The sequence below is a fragment of the Mus caroli genome, unplaced genomic scaffold (genome assembly GCF_978045245.1).
Source record: "Mus caroli unplaced genomic scaffold, Mus_caroli_1 scaffold_2, whole genome shotgun sequence".
Taxonomy (NCBI): domain Eukaryota; kingdom Metazoa; phylum Chordata; class Mammalia; order Rodentia; family Muridae; genus Mus; species Mus caroli.
The window spans coordinates 58431252-58446440 of NW_028227257.1; the positions used below are offsets into that span (position 1 = coordinate 58431252).

General features: G+C 42.9%; 1 long non-coding RNA gene across 1 annotated transcript; it reads left to right on the top strand.

Annotated features, from left to right (window-relative positions):
• The first annotated feature begins 565 nt into the window (after positions 1 to 565).
• Positions 566 to 5000, top strand: LOC147005832 (uncharacterized). The gene is made up of 2 exons (XR_015046491.1): positions 566 to 1201; positions 2274 to 5000. It is a non-coding gene; the product is annotated as an uncharacterized LOC147005832 (long non-coding RNA).
• The last annotated feature ends 10189 nt before the right edge of the window (positions 5001 to 15189 follow it).

The following is a 15189-nucleotide window of genomic DNA, read 5'->3' on the forward strand; positions in this document are numbered from 1 at the left end:
AAAGAGGTAAACTATGAAAAAGTTAAGTGACAGAATATAGATGTAATAATTAGATCCATTGCAGTTAAGAAACAGGAGCAAAGAGAGATAAATGACAAAGATTAGAACTTAGCACAGTGATACTTGCTGATAATACTAGCACTTAGGGATGATCTGTAAGAAATAGGGAGCCAGAAAATTTTCAAAAAAGATAAGAGAAATGAAATGCTGGTCACAAAAGTCAGGGAGACTAGAAAACTTAGTACCTGGCAACAAAAAAAGAAAGCTTTTGGCTAAAGATCAGAATGTTTGCTGTTGAAAAAGAAGAACACTGGGTGAGAGACTGTCCTAACAAAAAGAAGAGGAGCCCCCCCCCCTCCTCAAGACAAAACCCTTTACCTATTCGTGGCTAAAAATAAAGAGATAGCAGAAGGGGTGCTAACACAGAAGCTGAGTCCTTAAAAGAAACCGGTGGTCTACCTGTTAAAAGCAGCTAAAGGAGACTGTGTTTTCATATTCCTCCACTAACCAATGCAAAGCAAGTTTAAAAGGTTCCTGGACACTGCAGGCCTTTGCAGACTGTGGATTCCAGGTTTTGCTAAATTAAAAAGATGAACAGCCCTTCGTATAAGAAATAAAGAACAACCTTGGATGGCCTTGGATGCTATTGAGACTGCCCTAATGTTGTCCCCAACTTTGGGACTCCTAAATGTGACTGAGAACAAAAGTATTGCCAAAGAGGTTCTTACTCAGAAATTGGGACCCTAAAAGACCAGTGGCACTTGAAAAATTAGACCTGGTGACTGAGGGATGGCCTGCTTGTCTGCATATGGTGGCTTCTGGTCAGGGACACATGATTCAATTGTTTCCCTGGCTGATGGACACATTATTAGAGCTTTTTTTGACAGAACAAGTGACTTTTGCTTCCCCTGCTAACCTGCTGAGTCTTCACCTACTCATCGAAGGAACTTTGGCTCAGAAGGCTGAACTCCTGGCGCTAACCCAAGCCCTGCGGATGGCTGAAGGCAGAGACATCAAAGACAAAGAAAAAATTCTGGCCCTCCTAGAAGCTCCTGAATGAACTGGGTGAGTTGGGATATCGGGTATCGGCTAAGAAAGCTCAGCTATGTCGTACCGAGGTGCCGACGACGGAAAGCGGTGGCTCACCGAAGCCAAGGAAAAGGCTGTGATGCTGATCCCAACCCCCACCACCCCGCGCCACGTGAGTTTCTGGGAACGGTGGGCTTTTACAGACTCTGGACTAAAGAAAAAGTCCCATTCACCTGGACTGAGGAACACCAAAAAGCCTTTGACAGCATAAAGGCAGCCTTGCTTGCAGCCCCCGCTCTGGCTTTGCCAGATCTGACTAAGCCTTTTACCCTACACGGATGGCAGTAGCCTCATGGTTAAAGGTAAGCGGAAGGCGGGGACAGCAGTGCAGCAGTGGACAAAAAGCAGGTGCCCTAAAGAGACTTCAGCCCAAAAAGCTGAACTTGTGGTTTTGATACAAGCTTTATAAATGACACTGACAGCGGGTATGCTTTTGCCACTGTATGGAACAATATGCAGACAAAGAAAGCTGTTGACATCTGCAGAAAAAGACGTTCTCAATATGGATAAATGATACTGCTCACATAGTCATCAAGAAGACTATTAAAGAAAATTTTTTTCCAAGGTTCAGAGTGCCAAAAGCAATAGTTGCCCAGGTAAGTCAGGGTGTGGCCAAGCATTTAGAGGTCAAATAAAAATTACATTGTGTGTATAGACCTCAGAGCTCAGGATAGATAAAAATTAGTTTAAAACTCTAAGACAGACCTTGACAAAATTAATCGTGGAGACTGGCATGGACTTGGTGTTCCTTCCCTATGTCCTATCTCTTGATTCAGTTTTACTCTGTTTAAGATCCTTTATGAAACTCCTATGCCCATCATAGTCTCAAATGATGTGTTTAAACCTATGTTGTTAATAATGCTCTGTATGCTAAGTTAAAAGGGCTTGCAGGTGATACAGAAAAAAGTCTGGTCACAACTGGTTACAGTGAACGAGCTGGATACCCCAAGGACATCTCACCAGTTCCAGCCAGAGATCTGATCTACGTGCACCTGCGTCATGCCCAGACCCTAACTAAATTAGTTATTGAGACTGGCGGTAAAGACTGGGTGACCCTCCTTTCCTTTGTGCTTCTCAGAGTCCGAAACACACCTGGACGTTTTACTTCTTTGACTGAGTCTAGCAGGATATTGGATCCCTGTGTTGACTCTTTCTCACCCTCTGCTCTGTTTACCCATTTAAAGGCCTTGGAGGTTGTCAGAACACAGATCTGGGACCAGATCAAAGAAGCTCATGCACCTGAGACTACAGCAGTTCGGTCCTTGTCAGATGACATCGCACCGGCACTCTTGAGCCTCGGTGGAAAGGACCATATCTGATACTGTTAACAACTCCACGCCTCCCACGTCAAGAAGGCTCCTAGCCAGGGTAGAGGCAACCATGAAGACAACTGGACGGTGGCAACTACTGACAATCCTCTTAAACTTCGTTTGTGTCGTGGGGGCCACCCTAAGCCTAGGGAACGACAACCCTCTTGCCCCGATTCAACAGTCATGGGAAGTGCTTAATGGGGAGGGAAACATTGTATGGGCAATCACTGCAGCACATCCCCCTTGGACTTGGTGGCCTGATCTCACACCTGACATTTGTAAGTTAGTAGCAGGATCTCCCAATTGGGACCTCCCTGACCATACTGATCTTAGTAACCCACCCCCTGAACAGCGGTGTGTTTCAGGTGGAATAGGGAACATGTATGGGTGTTCAGGGCAGTTCTACCGAGCTAATCTTAGAGCTGCACAGTTTTATGTTTGCCCTGGTCAGGGTCAAAACAAAGAGCTTCAACAAAAATGTGGGGGGGGCATCAGATTATTTCTGTGGCAAATGGACATGTGAAACGACAGGGGATGCCTACTGGAAGCCTTCCTCTGACTGGGATCTAATCACGGTAAAACGAGGTAGTGGTTATGATAAGCCATATCAAGGAGAAAGAGATCCCCATAAATATCCAAACTATGGCGACCTCCATCCAGATGAGGCCGCCATAGGAGCTTATGGGTGTGCTACTGAAAACAGCCCCCCAGGACCATGCAAAGGTAAATACTGCAACCCACTACTTATAAAATTCACTGAAAAAGGAAAACAAAATCGTTTAAGTTGGCTTAAAGGAAATAAGTGGGGTTGGCGTGTATCCAGTCCACCGAGAGACCCTGGGTTCATTTTTACAATCAGGCTGACTGTGACAGAACAGGGTCCCCCAATAGTACCAGCTCCCCCACAAGTCCCGGCTGTACCAGCTCCACCAACTCCACAGCCCAGAACAGTGAGACCTTCCCTATCGACCTTAGTTTCCCCACCGCCCCTAGATACAAAAAGCCGTCTGGTCAGTCTAGTTCAAGGAGCTTTTTTGGCGTTGAATAGGACTAATCCTAATATGACTCAATCATGTTGGTTATGCTATGACTCTAGGCCCCCTTATTATGAAGGAATTGCTCAGATCAGGACTTATAATACTACTTCAGATCATTCTCAATGCCTCTGGGGAGAAAACAGAAAGCTGACTCTGGAAGCAGTTTCAGGAAGTGGACTCTGTTTAGGCCAGGCACCTCAGGATAAACGGCACCTTTGTAATCAGACCCAGAACATCCAGCCTAGCAAAAGTGGTCAGTATCTGGTGCCTCCCATAGACACAGTATGGGCTTGCAATACCGGTCTCACTCCTTGTGTATCTCTATCTGTTTTTAATAGTTCCAAAGACTTCTGCATTTTAGTTCAGCTTATTCCTAGACTCCTGTATCATGATGATAGCTCCTTTTTAGATAAGTTTGATCATCGGGTCCGTTGGAGAAGAGAGCCCATTACCTTAACCCTGGCAGTACTTTTGGGATTGGGAGTAGCAGCGGGAGTAGGTACAGGGACTGCTGCCTTAATTCAGACCCCCCAATACTATGAAGAATTACGTACAGCTATGGACATTGATATTAGAACTATAGAACAGTCTATAACTAAATTAGAAGAATCTTTAACTTCCCTGTCTGAAGTAGTGCTGCAAAATAGGAGGGGATTAGACTTATTATTCCTTAAAGAAGGAGGACTTTGTGCTGCCCTAAAAGAAGAATGTTGTTTTTATGTTGATCATTCAGGAGTAATCAAAGACTCTATGGCCAGACTTAGAGAACGCCTAGATATGCGTAAAAGAGAGAGAGAAAGCCAACAAGGATGGTTCGAAAGCTGGTTTAATAAGTCCCCTTGGCTTACCACTCTCCTCTCCTCCATAGCAGGACCCTTAATTATACTTATGCTTTTGCTCACTCTCGGCCCCTGCATTCTTAATAAATTAGTGGCTTTTGTCAGAGAAAGAATAAATACAGTGCAGGTTATGATATTAAGGCAACAATATCGGGTCTTTCAGGAAGCCGGTACCCAGCTCTAAGATTAGAGCTTGTCCCTAAAAGAAGGGGGGAATGAAAGAGTTAATTACTGGACACCTGAACTCTCCATGAACTCCTCAGCTCAGAGTTCTCTTACCCCTCCCATCCAGAGATAGTTCCCGGAGCACTCCTGAACTTTTTACCCCAAGGTACCCCCTCCCAATTGGAAACTGCTCCAAGAACATTTTTTAGATAAAGGGGTCTCCTGGAAAAAACCTAGTCCTACCCCTCCCAACTGAAGACTATGCCAAGAACATTTTTGAGATAGGGGCCTCCTGGTACTGTCCCGGAATGTTCCAATAGATCGAGTACATTGCCAAAATATAGGACACGACCCCTTGGTTATGTAAAGCCCCTTGGCAGAACACCTTGGTGACGTAAAACTTGTACTTTTTACCTGGCTATTTCCTATAAAAGCTTGTGAAAAGTTTGGGCTAATTGCCGAATCTCCTCTGCGAGTTTCGACCCCAGATATCTGGTATATGTGCTTTTTATGTTCTTTCTTGTCATTGCTGTATTAAATCTTACTCCTATACATCTTAAGTTCGGTCTCAGTGTCTTCTTGGGTGCGCGGCTGACCCGAGGCTTGAGTAAGTGCCTCCCTTTGGGAGTTTTGGAGTCTTTCAATCACCAACAGAAGTCAGGACTGGAACTCAGGCAGGTCAGGAAGCAGGAGCTGATGCAGAAGCCATGGAGGGATGTGACTTACTGGCTTGCTTCCCTTGACTTGTTCCGCTTGCTTTCTTATAGAACCCAACACTGCCAGCCCAGGAATGGCACTACCCACAATTGGCCCTCCCTCCTTGATCACTAATTGAGAAAATGCCTTACAGCTGGATCTCATGGAGGTATTTCCTCAAGGGAGCCTCCTTTCCCTGTGATAACTCAAGCTTGTGTCAAGTTGACACTCAAAATCAGCCAGTACATCACCCCAGTCTTTAGACCTTTAATAAATTTTTTATTACCCATAGCAGTGGCCAGGCCACCTCTGTAGATACTTGGTAATACCTCTGTCCTGAAGTGCTACTTCCAAGGTTTGCAAAATCTGCTCTAGACTTCAGGCTATTCTCAAAGGCTCTTTATACTCATGGGGTAGACTCCATTTATTGACCAAGCCTGCTCAGTAAGCCAATAGGTTCTCCAGCACAGGAGTGAGGATTAAAAAGAAAAAAAGACAATTATACAACATTGTAGTATGACCCCAGCCAGTTCTGAGGCTGAGGCAGGCTTATTTTTTTCCCAATCTGCTTTTATACCATTTTAATTGCATGTGAGTATTAAGGGCGAGCATTACAAAAAGGAACAAGCAAGGCAGTAAGCAAAGTCACATGATTACTCCCATGACAGTTGTTTCCAAGGGCTGGTCAGAATGACCAAAATACCTGAGCCCACTTCCTTGTCCAAGCCCAAAATCTTATTCTTTTTTTTTTTTTTTTTTGGTTTTTTTTTTTTTTTTGGAGACAGGGTTTCTCTGTATAGCCCTGGCTGTCCTGGAGCTCACTTTGTAGACCAGGCTGGCCTCGAACTCAGAAATCCGCCTGCCTCTGCCTCCCGAGTGCTGGGATTAAAGGCGTGCGCCACCACGCCCGGCCCAAAATCTTATTCTTGCCTGAAGCCTACTTCTTTTGTTCCACCCTAAGATTAAGATTCCTGCCTGAACCTACTTCCCAGTTATAGCCTAAGATTAGATTCTTGCCTGAGCTTACTTCCTTATCATGGCCTAATGTCAGATTCCTGCCTGAAACTCATTTCCTCGTCCTTGGCCAATGTCAGATTCCTGCCAAGCGCCCCCCCCCCCCCAAAGGCTCTCCACAATTCACTAAGCAGGAGTGTCACTCCATACCTTTTAGAAGACCTCCATCCTCAGAATTCCCTACAGAGAGCTCTGTCCAAGTGGCCTCTCTTGATCACGTGACTCACTACCTTCTGCAATGCCCATGTTCCTGCCATTACCTCCTATGAGCCCTATAGGGACATGTCCAAACCAATTCTATTGCCTTTCGGATGCTTGTATTCCCATATTAGGGACAACATTATTGCTTTTCCAAAATTCATCCTTGGCTTTGTCATATTCTGCCAACTACAGAAAGTTATAATTCTTTCCCTGGGGAATACATTTGTTATTTTGAGACAGAGTGTCACTGTGAACTCCTGGCCAGCCTGAAACTCACTATGTAGACTTGGCTAATCTTAAACTGTGGCCTCCCTTCCCCCAGCCTGGAACTTGCTTGCTCAAAGGTGGAGCTACCGGCTCATTCGTCCTGCCACGCCCACTGCTGGAACCTGCCTTTGCTGCCTGGAGGCACACACGTGTTCGTCCTGCTACTGGACCCTGAGTTACTTGGCGGGATATTGGGTTCCCTCCCCCTTCCTTTATAACTGAGTGTCTGGAATTAGTAAAATTGAGCTTTGATCAGGATTTGTCTTAGCTCCATTCTTTCTTCCGCCGCGTCTAGATTCCTCTCTTTTCAGCCTGAACTGCCATTCTCAGTTGAACCGTTCGTGTTGTGGACTGCGGGCAGGCCGCAACATTAAACTAATATTGATCCATCTGCCCCTGTCTCCTGACTGCTGGGCTTAAAGGAATGCACCATCATGCCTGTTTAGCTGTTCAGTTTTACAATCACAAGTTGGTTAATTTCCCTAAATTCAGTTGTGCAGTGGTTATAAAATTATCCACTTTATGAGGAATAAACTTTTGTAAATGGGATAAGCATAGAAAAGAAACTTGATACTAACAGTTCTCTCTCTCTCTCTCTCTCTCTCTCTCTCTCTCTGTCTCTCTCTCTCTCCCATGTGGATGGTCCAGCATGTTTTCCTATGCCTCTCTCAGTTATCTGAGCAGAAACAGGTCTAAGCTACTACAAAGTTTTGCAGAGCCTGGCATTGTGGATGGTACACTTCAGAATGTTTAGGAGGCAGAAGTGAAGGGGTCACAAGTGTGAGGGCAGTGTGGGTTACGTGAGGAGCTCCAGGCAAACCAGGAAGACAGAGCAAGACCCTGCCTCAAAAAACAAAGACTAGAGAGGTGGCTCCATCAATGAAGTTCAGATCTCCAGGACCCTTGGAAACAGCTGGGCATGATGGTGCACATCTGTAAGTCCAGTCTGGAGAGGCAGAGACAGGCAGATTGCTGAAGCTTCTGGACCACCAGTTTTGCCGATCGGTAAGATCCAGGCAGTGGAAGGCTCTGACTCCAAAAATAAGACTGAAAAGTGATCAAAGAAGTCACTGCATGTCAACCTCTGTCCTTCACCAGCACATACACACAACTATGCATGTACATATGTATACACACATACACACACACACACACACACAAGCTTCAGGTCTAAGATCCTCCTGCCTCAGCCTCCTGAGTGTTGAGAGTACCATATCTGTCTTAGAAACATATATTTTGAAAGTTGTAAAACATACATGCTATATATTTAACTCTAAAGTCATAATAAATACTCCCAAATCTAACATCCAACCTCCAAAGTGCATTTTTTCTTTTCTCATGCTTGCTGGTATTTTGTTTTGGTTTGGTTGTTTTTGGTTTTTGTTTTTGCTTTTGTTTTTCAAGACAGGGTTCCAAGAACATCTTCTGTAGACCAGGCCTTGAACACACAGAGATCCCCCTGCCTCTGCCTCCATAGTGCTGGGATTAAAAGCATTCATCACCACTACTGGGCTGTTTGCTTCTTTTTTATTGAAGCACCTTAGAGAATTTGACATTCATTATTTGTTTAATACTTGGCTAAAACATTTTAAGCTTAGCACAGACAGCTGTATTTTGCTTCAATATGCAGTTATTTTGCAGTTCATTAATGGTATGAAATTTTTGAACATATATATTTAGGAGAACTGGCAAGCAGGCATTTCTGTCTCAATTCTATCTGCACTTCCACAGATAACTGTGTGCAAATAACTATAAGAGGCAGATGATCTTTTACACGCATTTGGAAATGAATTCTAGTCTCTCCCTCTCAGGCAAAGAAAACATAAAGAGAGCTCTCATCCGATTCTCTCCCATTTGTCCTTTCCTGCCCATTATTCTGCAAGTGTGAGCACATTGCTCTCTGTGGTACTCAACTCTCTCCCATTCCCTGCTCGAGAAGTGGGAGTGCGAAAGGCAGGTTGCTATTTCCTGCTACAGCACTTCCCTTTCCGTCACTCCATGACTGCGTCAGTTCTCATGAGCTAACGGGTGGATGCTCTTTTTGGGGCACATGAGGCACTGGGATTGAATACTTGGGGGAAGGTGCAGCTTGGGAGGGAAGCAAACTCCTCTGTCACTGTGGTGTTACCTCAGCTCTGTCATCAGGTGGCAAAGACAAATGCTCTCTGTCAAATGGCCCCAAAGTTCATCAGAGAAGAAAGAAACTGAAGGGTTTTTTTTTGAATTAATGTCTTTATTCTCTCATATATTAGAAATGGAAGGTTTTACAGCATCTGAGCTCATACACCATGCTTACTTCTCCCATGAGGTTTGTCATTTCTGCACTTGGCACTTCAGTCTTAAGAACATATATACTTGTATACTTATAGTCTGTGACAATTTTTTTTTTAATTTTGATGTTTTGTTTGTTTGTTTGAGACAGTGTCTCAGAAGGTAGCACAGAGAGACCTTGAACTAGCTATCTAGCCAAGGCTGGCCTAGAACTCCTCTGATCTTCCTGCCTTTGCCTTTCAAGTGCTAGGATTGCAGGTATGCACCATACCTGGTTATTAAAGTGACAATTTTATTTTTTTAATTATTTTTAGGCAGATATATATGTGCACATGAGCTCAGGTGCCCACAGAGACCAAAGCTATCAGATCCCTCTGAAGCTGAAGTTATAGGTGGTTGTGAACTAGATAATGTGTGTGCTGGGAATTGAACTCAGATCCTCTGAGCAGAGCCTTCTGGTCCAACCTGAAAATGACATTTTTTTTGTTTTTTTGGTTTTTTTTTTGGTTTTTTTCTTTTTTGGTTTTTCGAGACAGCGTTTCTCTGTATAGCTCTGGCTGTCCTGGAACTCATTTTGTAGACCAGGCTGGACTCGAACTCAGAAATCCACCTTCTTCTGCCTCCCGAGTGCTGGGATTAAAGGCGTGCACCACCATGCCCGGCTCTGAAAATGACAATTTTATACATAGGGTCTATGAATACTAAAACCTAGTAGGGGACTGGAGAGATGGCTCAGTGGCTTAAGAGTATTGACTACTCTTCCAGAGGACCTAGGTTCAAGTCTCAGCATCTCATGTCAGCTCACAGCCATCTGAAGCACCAGACCTAAGGGGTCTAGTAACCTCTTTTGGCTTGCTTGGGACCAGGCACACAAAATGGTACACAGATATACAGGCAAGCAAAACACCCATACATACAAAATAAATAAACCAGACTTAGAAAACAGAAGAAGTACAATTTTGTATTATTTACATACAATTCTAATTTTAATGAATTCTATTACTTTTAGAACAATTTTAGAATTATGAAGCAATTCCAAAGATAATAGAAGAGCTCTTACACATTCTTTCCATCGTTACCCCAATGGTAATGTCACACTTGATTAACCATAGCACATTTAATCAAAACTAGGAAATTAACATTAGTAAAATCCTAAGACACAGACTTGGTTTGGATATCATAATTTTTCAAAAAATATTTTTTGTTGAAGGATTTGAGGTAGGATCTTATATTACATTTGGTCTTCATGTTTCTTCTATTTTGTTTTACACATAATTAATCAATTTGGGGAGTTGTACATGCCACAGATATCAGAGAACAACTCACAGACATAGTTCTCTCATTTCTACCATGTAGACTCTGGGGATTGAACTCAGGTCATCAGGCTTGGCAGAAAGTGCCTTTACCCACTAAGCCATCTCACTGACCCTTTTGACTCTTAAAGATTTATTTTTATTTATGTGTCTGTATATATGAGTGTGTTTTATGTGTGTGTGGGTGGCTGAGGAGACCAGATCTCTGGCATTGGTGTTGTGAGCCACCTGATGTGGGTTCTGGGAACTAAATTTAGGTCCTCCAATAGAGCAGCAAGTGTTCTTTCTGCTGAGCCATCTCTCCAGCTTCTGGGAGTTTCATTTGTTTTATTTTGTTTTGCCTTTTGTTGTTCTTAAGACAGGTGGTTGATTGACAGCCTGGAGCTGGAACTCGTTCTGTAGACTACAATGGCTTTGAACTTTCTTTGAACCTCCAGCCTGTGTTCCTCAAGTATCACACCCAGCTAGTTTTCTTGCATCTTTATGCTCCTGTATCTCTAACAGTTCCCCTTCATGTTTGTCTTTCACAATCTTGACACTCTTCAATTATAGTAACTAGGAAACCAGCAGATTTACTTCAGTTTGGGTTTATCTGTTTTTTCATTAGACTGAAATCACAGATTTTTGTTTGATTTTTTTTTTTTTGGTATTTTACCTAAAAAGAAAGGTAGTGTTCCATTCTCAGTGTTTCCAACTAAAGGAACATGATAGTGGCATGTCTAATTTCTAATGATTTTTATCCATGATCCTTTGGTTAACGTGGTATTGTTATTAACTTATTAGGACTCTAGCAGCCCTAAAAAGCTGGGTTTGTTCTATATTATTAATTAGGATTCTTCTGTGAGTAGTAATTGCCCCTTCCCTTCCACTTATTTGTTTACTTAATTGCTTTTTATGTCAGAGTAAACTCATAAATATTTATTATATCCTTGGGTTATGATATAATCCTATCCTCACATATTTGTGGATTAGATAATTAACTCTTTCCTCACTGTGAGCTGTTTTAGGCTGACCTCTGACTGTAAGCCCTCTGGGAGAGAAAGCAATAGTTTAAAGACAGGCACTGTGTCCCATCCTTTTGACTATGAAACTGTTAAAAACATTGGACCCCGAAGAATTTAAATTGCCCCAGGAATCCCATGTTCGGCTTGGAAAGACACCAGCCAGACGTGGTGCTTACTTCCCAGAAAGAGATTTTACACAGTTCTGTCAATGTAAATAAACATATGTGTGTTTCCTGGCTTACATTTTTTTTCTATGAAATTATAGCACAGGGTGAACAGGAAAAGCCCTTTCCCAGAGGGATCACAACAGTCCAACAGAATGTAACAAGAAATCTGACATTCACTTCTGGACTCTCTGGGTACCCACCTGCACACACACACACACACACACACACACACACACACAGACACGCAGAATTGGGCAACCCTGCTACAGAATAGTGGAAGTTGGAGTTCTCATCCAGTGAGACTCAACTGAAAGTAACTCTACTGACCTTTGTTGGTTTGTCTGCTATTTTCTTTCTTATTTTTTTCTTTTTTTTAAGAGTAAGTTTTTTAAAAATTTATTTATTATTATATGTAAGTACACTGTAGCTGTCTTCAGACACACCAGAAGAGGGCATCCAATGTCATTACAAATGGTTGTGAGCCACCATGCAGTTGCTGGGATTTGAATTTAGGACCTCTGGAAGAGCAGTCAGTGCTCTTAACCACTGAGCCATCTCTCCAGCCCTGCCTGCTATTTTCTTAATAAACAGCAGGATTATAAAGCTTAGACTCCCCCAACATGACCTCTGACTTCTTCTGATGTGTTTATTCATTTCTCTTTTTTTTTCCCTTTTTCTTCCTCCTCTCCCTTTCTCTCTCTTCTCATCGTGGAGGTTTCTAGCTAAATGTTTATTGGTTATTTAGTTGATATTTTGACTTTTTTCTTTCCTTATTTTATTATGCAAGCACTACTATTTTCCACAATTACCCTAAAAGGTCAAAGCATGACGAATATACTGGAGAGAGAAGCCTAGCTAATGGCATTTATTTTCTGGTTCCTTGCTTTTTGTTGTTTTGTTTTTAAAGCTTAGGGAAAATTATCCAAGCACGCACAGTCTCCTTAGTCTCCTGAAAGTGATAACAACATTTATATCAGGGAGCCAATAAAGACTAGATAAGCTTTTAGCAAAAGAGGAATTAAGTGTCTGTTGGTTTTCTGTTGCTATGATAAAATACCATGACAATTTATAGGAGGAAGGTTTATTTTAGCTTATATTTTCAGAGTCTTTAATAGTGGGGAAGACATCGAAGCAGGAAAGCATGATGGTAAAAGTAGGTAGCTTGCTGATCACAGTGCACCCATATTCAGGAAGCAGAGAGAACAAGCAGGAAGTAGAGCAAAGTCATAAACTCCCAGCGATGTCCTGGGGTGGCTAAAGTTATGTTTTAAGTTGAAACTACTGTGCTTAAGAGATCCGTAAAAGCAAAAATGATTCTAACCTATAGGACAGATAACTTTTTGGAATGCTGGGGCATGTTGCTTATGTAAGATAACAAGCCACATGTTTTCCCTTTGGTAAACATGGTTGGTTGCCCAACTGCACAGGGTGTGTTTGATCACACATAGATGGGAGGTACGTAGGCAGGAAGTATCTGAGGGTGTGTATTTGCCCCCACTGGACAAGGGTGGGAAGTACAAAAGTAGCCTTGTGGATTTTGCCTCTATAAGCACTGGACTAATGTAATTCAGGACCATTCTCTGGGAATCCCAAGTATGGACCTTGGCAGTGTCCACTGTCCTAGCCAGGACAATTTCATAAATCTTGCCTCAAATTTGGCTTAAAAATTGTGGTAGTGGTCTTATTCTTACTTGGTGAGATTAACAATATTTCTTTGAGCAAGACTGTACTTCCTAAAGGTTCCATAACCTTGCTAAACAGCACCACTTAGTGGAGACCAACTGTTCAAATATATGAGATACGAGGGACATTTCTTTTTTGTTAGGTTTTTTTTTTTTTTTTGGCTATCCTGGCACTCACTTTGTAGACCAGGCTGGTCTCGAACTCAGAAATCCATCTGCCTCTGCCTCTCAAGTGTGGGATTAAAGGCGTGTACCACCACGCCCCCCCCCCCCCCACCGCCGACATTTCTTATTCAAACACTACATTTGGACCCCTGATTCCTTAGGCTCATGGTCCTCTCCTGATATAAGTGCATTTAGTCCAATTCCAAAAGTCCCAATAGTTTTCAACAGTTTCAACACTGTTCACAAATCTAAAATCTCATCTGAAACTCAAGACAATCTCTTAACTATGACCCCCTATAAAATCAAAATATAAATTATATGTTGCCAATGTATACTGGCACAGGATATACATTTCCATTTTTTTAAAGATTTATTTATTTATTATATGTAAATACACTGTAGCTGTCTTCAGACACACCAGAAGAGGGAGTCAGATCTCATTACAGATGGTTGTGAGCCACCATGTGGTTGCTGGGATTTGAACTCTGGACCTTCAGAAGAGCAGTCGGGTGCTCTTACCCACTGAGCCATCTCACCAGCCCACATTTCCATTTTTAAGTGGAAGAATGGGGACACAGTGACAAAAGGTTGGATCAAAGCAAAATGAAAACCCAGCAGGGAACTGTCCAAATCCTGTTGTTCTGATCCCGGTATCTGGGCCATCCTCCAGCTTTGTTGTGTGTGGTATTTCTACTCCCCCTCTCCGCCCCCACTCCCCTACCCCGTGTGACACTCTCCACTGTGATGTCTCACTGCTCTAACATTTCTGACATCTCTGTCACAACCCAGGCGTCATCTTTATACATTGGTTTCTCAGGGCCTTTTTTTTTTTTTTTTTCAGTAAGTCAGCCCTAGTGCATGAATCTTTCATGTTCCTAAAGTCAGGTCTATGTGGATGATACTGCTCAGTTTGGTTGTTAGTTTAGGATGGACCCTTGCCCCCTTGGATCATATTAACAGCAACTTTTGCACACTGTTGATTTCTAGAAACAGGGAAATCCTTAGGCCATCTTAGCTGGGTGGGGTCTTGTCTTGGGGGCACCCTTCCCTTTGATCCAGTGAAGAGAAGGTGGTCTCTTTAATCACACAAATCTCATTAACACCTACAGCCTATCAACACACATCTTGACCACAACATTAGGCTTTCTAGTACTTGTCTCTCCAAACTATACATTTTGTATTTCTTTATTCTCCAGTTGCTCTTTTTCACTGTAGACCTACATAATCATTATTCTTAATAACCACATCATAGATTCAATCTTTTTTTTGTATTGTTTTGTTTGTTTGTTTTTTGAGACCGTGTTTCTCTGTATAGCCCTGGCTGTCCTGGAACTCACTCTAGATCAGGCTGGCTTCGAACTCAGAAATCCGCCTGCCTCTGCCTCCCAAGTGCTGGGATTAAAGGCGTGTACCACCACGCCTGGCCATAGATTCAATTTTATGCTGCCTTGAAATCTCTTCCACCAAGGAAACTGTGCCTTTACTTTTAAATTTAGCTGCAGGCATGTTTTTGGGACATGGGCAGAAGGCTGCTAGAGACCTTGTCATAGTGTCACGGTCTCTAGCCCAATCGATAGTATTGCTCCCTCTGAAACCTCTTGAGTCAGACTTCCACAGTCTGCATTGCTATCAGCACTACTGTCTTCCAGCTTTCTACTAGAACGGCTCTTTAAACTTTGCTTACACCATCCAAGCACTTTTCTAGTCCACACTTTCCACATTCTTCCAAAACAAACCAACACCCGAATGGTTGGAGTCTTCACAGCAACACCCTCAACCCAGGCCCTGCCTAGTACCAACCTCTGTCTCAGTTACTACTCTGTTACTGTGATTAGACACCAGGACCAGCAGTAGGTTATAGAATGAGAATCTATTGGAGCTTCGGGTTCCTGAGAAGAGTCCATAACGGCCAGGGAGGCACAGCAGCAGAGAACTGGAGCAGAAAGCTGAGAGAGTATTATTTCCACCA